This window comes from Delphinus delphis, chromosome X, assembly GCF_949987515.2.
Source record: "Delphinus delphis chromosome X, mDelDel1.2, whole genome shotgun sequence".
In the NCBI taxonomy this organism is placed as follows: Eukaryota; Metazoa; Chordata; class Mammalia; order Artiodactyla; family Delphinidae; genus Delphinus; species Delphinus delphis.
In genome coordinates this window covers 125,635,650-125,642,170 of record NC_082704.1, presented here as the reverse complement: position 1 = coordinate 125,642,170, position 6,521 = coordinate 125,635,650, and positions in this window count along the sequence as shown.

Sequence of the window (6,521 nt, the reverse complement as noted above, 5' to 3'; positions counted from 1 at the left end):
TCAGGGAAAACCTCAGGGACTCATCCTACCATTTTATTTCTTCTCTGATCAAGTCTCACCTTCCGGGTAGAACCCTAGTCTACACGAGGAGACACATAAAGTTGTCTGCCAATTCCTGAAGCCAGGTTAGTGATGGGTGCTCTCTGCTCCTGGGGTGGCCCGATTTACCTGCATAAGGAAAAGCAGCTGCAAAAGTTTAAGGTCCACACACGCCCCAATGTTCACTGTAGCATTATTTACAGTAGCCAAGACATGGAAGCAACCCATCGACAGAGGAGTGGATAAAGAAGATGTGGTACCTGTACACAATGGAATATTACTCGGCCATGAAAAAGTATGAACTAATGCCATTGGCAGCAACATGGATGGACCTAGAGATGATCATACTGAGTGAAGTAAGTCAGACAGAGAAAGACAAATACCATATGACATCACTTATATGTGAAATCTAAAAAAATGATACAAATGAATTCATTTACAAAACAGAAATACTCCTAGCCATAGAAAACAAACTTATGGTTACCAAAGGCGAAAGGGGGTGGGGGAGGGATAAATCAGGAGTTTGGGATTAGCAGATACACACTACTATATATAAAATAGATAACCAACAAGGACCTACTGGATAGCACAGGGAACTAGACTCAGCATCTTGGAATAACCTATAACGGAAATGAATCTGAAAAAAAATACATATGTATAACCGAATGACTTTGCCCTACACCTGAAACGCATACAAGATTGGTAGTCAACTACACTTCAATTAAAAAAATAATAAAATAGGGGCTTCCCCGGTAGTCTAGTGGTTAGGACTCCACACTTCCACTGCAGGGGGCACGGGTTCGATCCCTTGTCAGGGAACTAAGATCTCACATGCCGCGTGTCAAAAATCATCACAATAAAAAAAACAATCATCACAATAATAAAATAAATAAAACTAAAATAAAAACTAAACAACACAAACCTAGGCATTTAAGAAGAGCAGCCCAGGGCTTCCCTGGTGGCACAGTGGTTGAGGGTCCGCCTGCCGATGCAGGGGACGCGGGTTCGTGCCCCGGTCCGGGAGGATCCCACATGCCGCGGAGCGGCTGGGCCCGTGAGCCATGGCCGCTGAGCCTGCGCGTCCGGAGCCTAAAAATAAAAAAGAAGAAAAGCAGCCCAGCCCAGCCTTCTTGTGGCCTGAAGACACTCCTTCTGGAAGTTCGGACGAGGTGGAGCTATTTGGAAATGTGTCTCCAAGTACCTGCTTCCATTTCTGGGAACAGAGATGCTACAACTTGCCGGGCTACACCCTCCCCAGAACGTTCACTCACAGAGGTCCTGCTTCTAAGCAGCTCCTGCCCTCACGTCTGTTTTTCTCTGGAAGAGTGGCTGACTTGCTCCTCCCACCCCCCTTCTCTGCCCAGGAGGAGAGGCTGGGGAAGCAGGAAAAGCGTGACTCTGGGGGCGCGGGGCAGGTGTCGGCAAACGGATAGACTCACCCAGCACCTGGGGCGGGCTTCTCAGCCTCACCCCACGGGCATCTGCGGCGGGAGGACTCTCTGATGCGGGGCGTCCTGGGCACTGCGGGGTGTGCAGCAGCTTCCCTTGTCTCCACCCACCAGGTGCCAGGAGCTCCCCTCCCCCATAGCTGTCACAGCCAAAATGTCTCCAGACATTGTTATTTGTCCCCTGGGGGCAAAGTCATCTCTGGTTTGGAACCCCTGCCAAAGACAGACAGAGAAGTGACAGCCTGATAAATGGATAGATGCATGATCGATAGAGATGATAGATGAATGATGGCTAGATGATGGCTAGATAGATACACAGATACATGGGTAGATGACAGATAAAGTCTCTGAGGCTGTCAGGGTTCTAAGCCTCAGCATTACTGACATTCGGGGCTGGGTGGCTCCAGTGTGAGGCGTCCTGGGCCCTGTGGGCTGTGAAGCAGCTTCCCTGGTCTCCACCCACCACGTGCCAGGAGCTGCCCTCCCCCATAGCTGTCACAGCCCAAATGTCTCCAGCTGCTGCCAAGTGTCCCCTGGGGGCAAAGTCATGTCTGATTTTGAACTACTGCCACAGACAGACAGACAGATAGAGAGGTGATAAACGGATGGACAGATAGATGCGTGATCGATATACGTGATAGATGAAAGATGGATAGATGATGGAGATTGGGTTAGGGTTAAGAGATACACAGAGACAGATGATAGATAGGCAGATACACAGAGAGACTGACAAGAGATAGATACATGGGTAGGTAGGTAGATAGATGATAGAGGACGTAGGTACATGGATAGATGGATAGAGAGATGAGAGGTGGTAGGTAAAGTCTAATGCCCCGTCAGGGTGTCTCAGCCTCAGCACTGCTGACATCTGGGGCTGGATGACTCTCTCACGTGGGGCATCCTGGGCCCTGTGGGGTGTGGGGCAGCATCCTGGTCTCCACCCACCACGCGCCAGGAGCGCCCCCTCTCCCAGCTGTGACAACCAGAAATGTCCCCAGACATCACCAAGTGTCCCCTGGGGGTAGGAAAGCAAAGTTCCCCCCCCCATTGGGAACGTCAGCAAACCTGTGTAAAGAGCACATTCCACGGGACGTGGGGCGCGAGGGCAGGTCTGGTGTGAAACAGCGTGAAGCAGAATTTAATCCTGCAGGAAGGCGGGTTTGACGAGGAAAAGGAAGGCGGAAGACGGGTCCTCGCCCGTCTGCTGTCACGACTGTGATCTCCGGCTCTGTGTATCAGCAACTGGGCTTTAGACGCGGGAAGCGCTTTGCGAGCTGGGGGCCCCATGAAGCTCCCCAGTGTCGGCGGGGGAAGGGGAGCGTCCACACTGGGTGGTAAGTACACCCCCAGCATCCGTCCCTGTTGAAGGCACACCTTGGGATCCTGTTGCCAGGTGATGCGATGGACACAGGCTCCCCGCCAGCGCCTGGCACCTCAGTGTTCTTATGGGGGGAGCGTCGGGCTTCAGTGGGTGTGGGTGTCTCACAGCCAGGGTATGGGCAGAACTGGCTGCAGGCCCGTGAATCATCGCCGTGGCCCCGTTGATTAACCAGTGTCAGGGGAACTGCTGCAGGGAGTGACGTCAGTAAAAACCATCCCAACGTAGACGCTCAGCGCGAACGTTAGGAAAAGCCGCTTTGCGGGGTGGTGTTTTCTTCGAAAATTTTTTTTTTTTTTTTTTTTTTTTTCCGGTACGCGGGCCTCTCACTGTTGTGGCCTCTCCCGTTGCGGAGCACAGACTCCGGACGCGCGTACCCAGCGGCCATGGCTCACGGGCCCAGCCGCTCTGCGGCACGTGGGATCTTCCCGGACCGGGGCACGAACCCGCGTCCCCTGCATCGGCAGGCGGACTCCCAACCACTGCGCCACCAGGGAAGCCCTCCCCGAGTTCTTTTGCAGATGTGAAAACCTCCCTACGAAATGGTGGATGTTAACTCCTTAGAGAGCATGCACGCACAGCCCCAGGCCTCCTGGAGCCTAAGGACTGATCACGTTGACCCCGTGACACCACCCTGCTGCCTCACCATCCGCGGGTCAGACAGCTGTGCACACGCTGATCACATACCCTGCGACACCCCTCCCTCACCTGGCTCGTAAAAGTGCTTTGCCAGAACGCTTCGGGGAGCTCGGGGCTTCTCAGGGCACGAGGCCCCTCGTCTCCTTGCGTGACCTTGTTTGGCCTCACTGTGCGTCAGGCACGTGAACTTGCCTTAACAGATGCAATAGCCAACAAGGACCTACTGTACAGCACAGGGAACTGTACTCAATATTTTGTAGTAACCGGTAAGGGAAAAGAACCTGAAAAAGAATATATATATATAACAGCCGAATCACTTTGCTGTACACCCAAAACTAACACAACATTGTAAACCAACTATACTTCAATAAAAAAAAAAATCTTTTCAAAACATGCAGATCGGAAAAGAGAAGTAAAACTCTATGTACTTGCAGACGGCTATTATATATAGACCATCTTAAGGAATCCCCTAAAAAACTCCTCGAACCAATAAACAGATTCAGCGTGGCTGCAGGACACGAGATGCACGCGTAAACACACGTGTGCAATGGGCCATCCAAACATGACGTTAAGAAAACAAGCCCGTGTACGAGAGCATCCGAAAGAACAAAGGACATCCGTGTTTACTGTTGAGTCATTTTACCCATAAATAAATAATAACATCAGTTTAACCAAAGAGTGGAAGATCTATACACTGAAACCTGCGAAGCTTTGCTGAAAGGGACGAGAAGACCCAAATAGATAGAAAGATATCCTGTGTTCCATCAGAAGCCTTCATCTTCTTAAGACACTCTGAAATCGTACACGTGGTCTTCAGGTTTAATGCAATCCCTTCAAAAAGCCCAGTTGCCTTTTTTTGCAGAAATGGACCAGCTGATCCTAAAATTCACACAGAAATGCAAGGGATCCAGAAGACGCAAAATATTCTCGAAACAAAGAAGGAGTGAGGGCTCATGCTGCCTCGGCACGAGTGATGGCCGCTGAGTCCCCAGCCTTGGTGGCCTGTCCCCGGGCCCTGGGATGCTTCCAACCCACCCCATCCTGATGCCCGGAGCAGTACTGGACCGGAGGGCTGGAGCTGTTGGGGACAGTTTAACCTTTCCTCCTCCTTTGTGAGTTCCTGGAAGGCTGGAGTGTGCCCATCCAGGCCCACATTCAGCTCTCAGAATGTGACTTATGACAAAGGTTACACTTACCCTCTAATAAAGGGTAAAATGTATTGTGTCAGAATAAAACAAAACAAAACACCCAAGCCCCAAATAGAGAAAGTGAAAACGAGAACACACAGTGCATTGTGCTAAAGTGACAGTCTAATGGCGAGAAGCCCTGTGAAATTGGTGGTCGCTAGAGAGGACCCTGGCGTCCACGCCCCCGCCCCACCCTGCATGCTCTCCCCAGCCTGTCCCAGAAGGACCCTTACAAGACACCCAAGACCAGGCAGCATCGCCTTTACTCTCCTTCCCCTTGTCCACACCCTGGTGGGAACTCTGAGCGAATCTGAAAAAGCCAGGGAAGAGCACAGAAGATGAAAAGCAGACCGAGAGAGTGTCCTACAGAGTGAACTAAGAAAGAGAAACACAGATACGTGGAGTCTAGAAAGATGATACGGATGAACTTACTGGCAAAGCAGAAATAGAGACGCAGACGTAGAGAACAGGTGTATGCATACCAAGGGGGAGAGGTGCGTGGTGGGATGAATTGGGAGATTGGGATGGACATCTATACACTACTATGTATAAAATAGATCACTAATGAGAACCTACTGCATAGCGCAGAGAACTCTACTCGGTGCTCTGTGGTGACCTACATGGGAAGGAAATCCAAAAAAGAGGGGATATATGTATACATAGAGCTGATTCACTTTGCTGTACAGTACAAACTAACACAACAGTGTAAAGCAACTGTACTCTAATAAAAATGAATTAAAAAAAAAAAAGATGAACACCAGGGGGTCCCGAGAAACATCACGGTGTCGCTTGTCCAGACCTTTAGTTATTCACCTTCTCTTGTGTGTGTCATGCTTGACCAGACATAGCGGCCTGTACGATGGTAAACAGGTAGTGTGCCAGGGTCCCTGAGACCACCCTCAGGTTCTACGATTCACTAGAAGGACCTACGGAAATCAGCAAGACCGTTTTATACACAGCTCTGGTTTCATACAGCAAAGGGATACAGACTGAAGTCATCAAAGGCAAAAGATGCAGGGAGCAGGGTCCAGGAGGGCCTAGGCGTCTCAGGGTCGGCTCCCTGTGGGCTTTTCTGGACAGGGCTTACTTCTCCCAGCAATGATGCCTGCTGACAGGCATGGGGTATGTGTCAACGGGAAAATTCAGCCAGCATTGGCGTCCAGGCTTTGTACTGGGGTCAGTCACGTAGCACGGAGCGTCCACATGGCTGATGTGAGTTACTCAGCCCCTCCCGAGGTCTGGACACGGCGTGACCCACAGTCCCATCATAACTTACATTGGAGCACAGACCACTGGATGTGACCCAAGACTCTAGGCAAACAAGGCAGGATGTTCCAAGGGTTCCTAGGTGACCTGCCAGGAGCTGGTCAAGGGTCAGACCTTTCTTTGCAGTGGGCAGGGTGTGGACCACGCAGGGCTGCTGAGGTGACCCTTTACTACCCAAGCATGTTCATTCTGCCGCCACTCAAATCCTGTAAGAATCAGGAAGAGGAGTCCTGCCCGGAAGGGAGCTCAGATTTCCAGATCTCTCCCTTGAGGCCGAGCCCTACATCCAGCTCCCTGATGGACGCCTCCCCTTCGGGGCCCATCAGGGAAGCCACTTAAACATGGCAGGACTGAGCCTTCCCCCAGCTCCATCCCCTTTGCCAGTACCTCCTCTTGCCCTAACTCTGATCCGTACCAGCATTCCTGCATTTCTGAAGCCCCGGAGCCCCAGTGAGCTTGGGAGACAACATCTCTGCCTCACACCCAGGATGTAGTCCCCATGAAACCCCACACCCACTCTTGTCCACCACCTCATGTGACAGACCCTCCTTGGGGACATCCAGT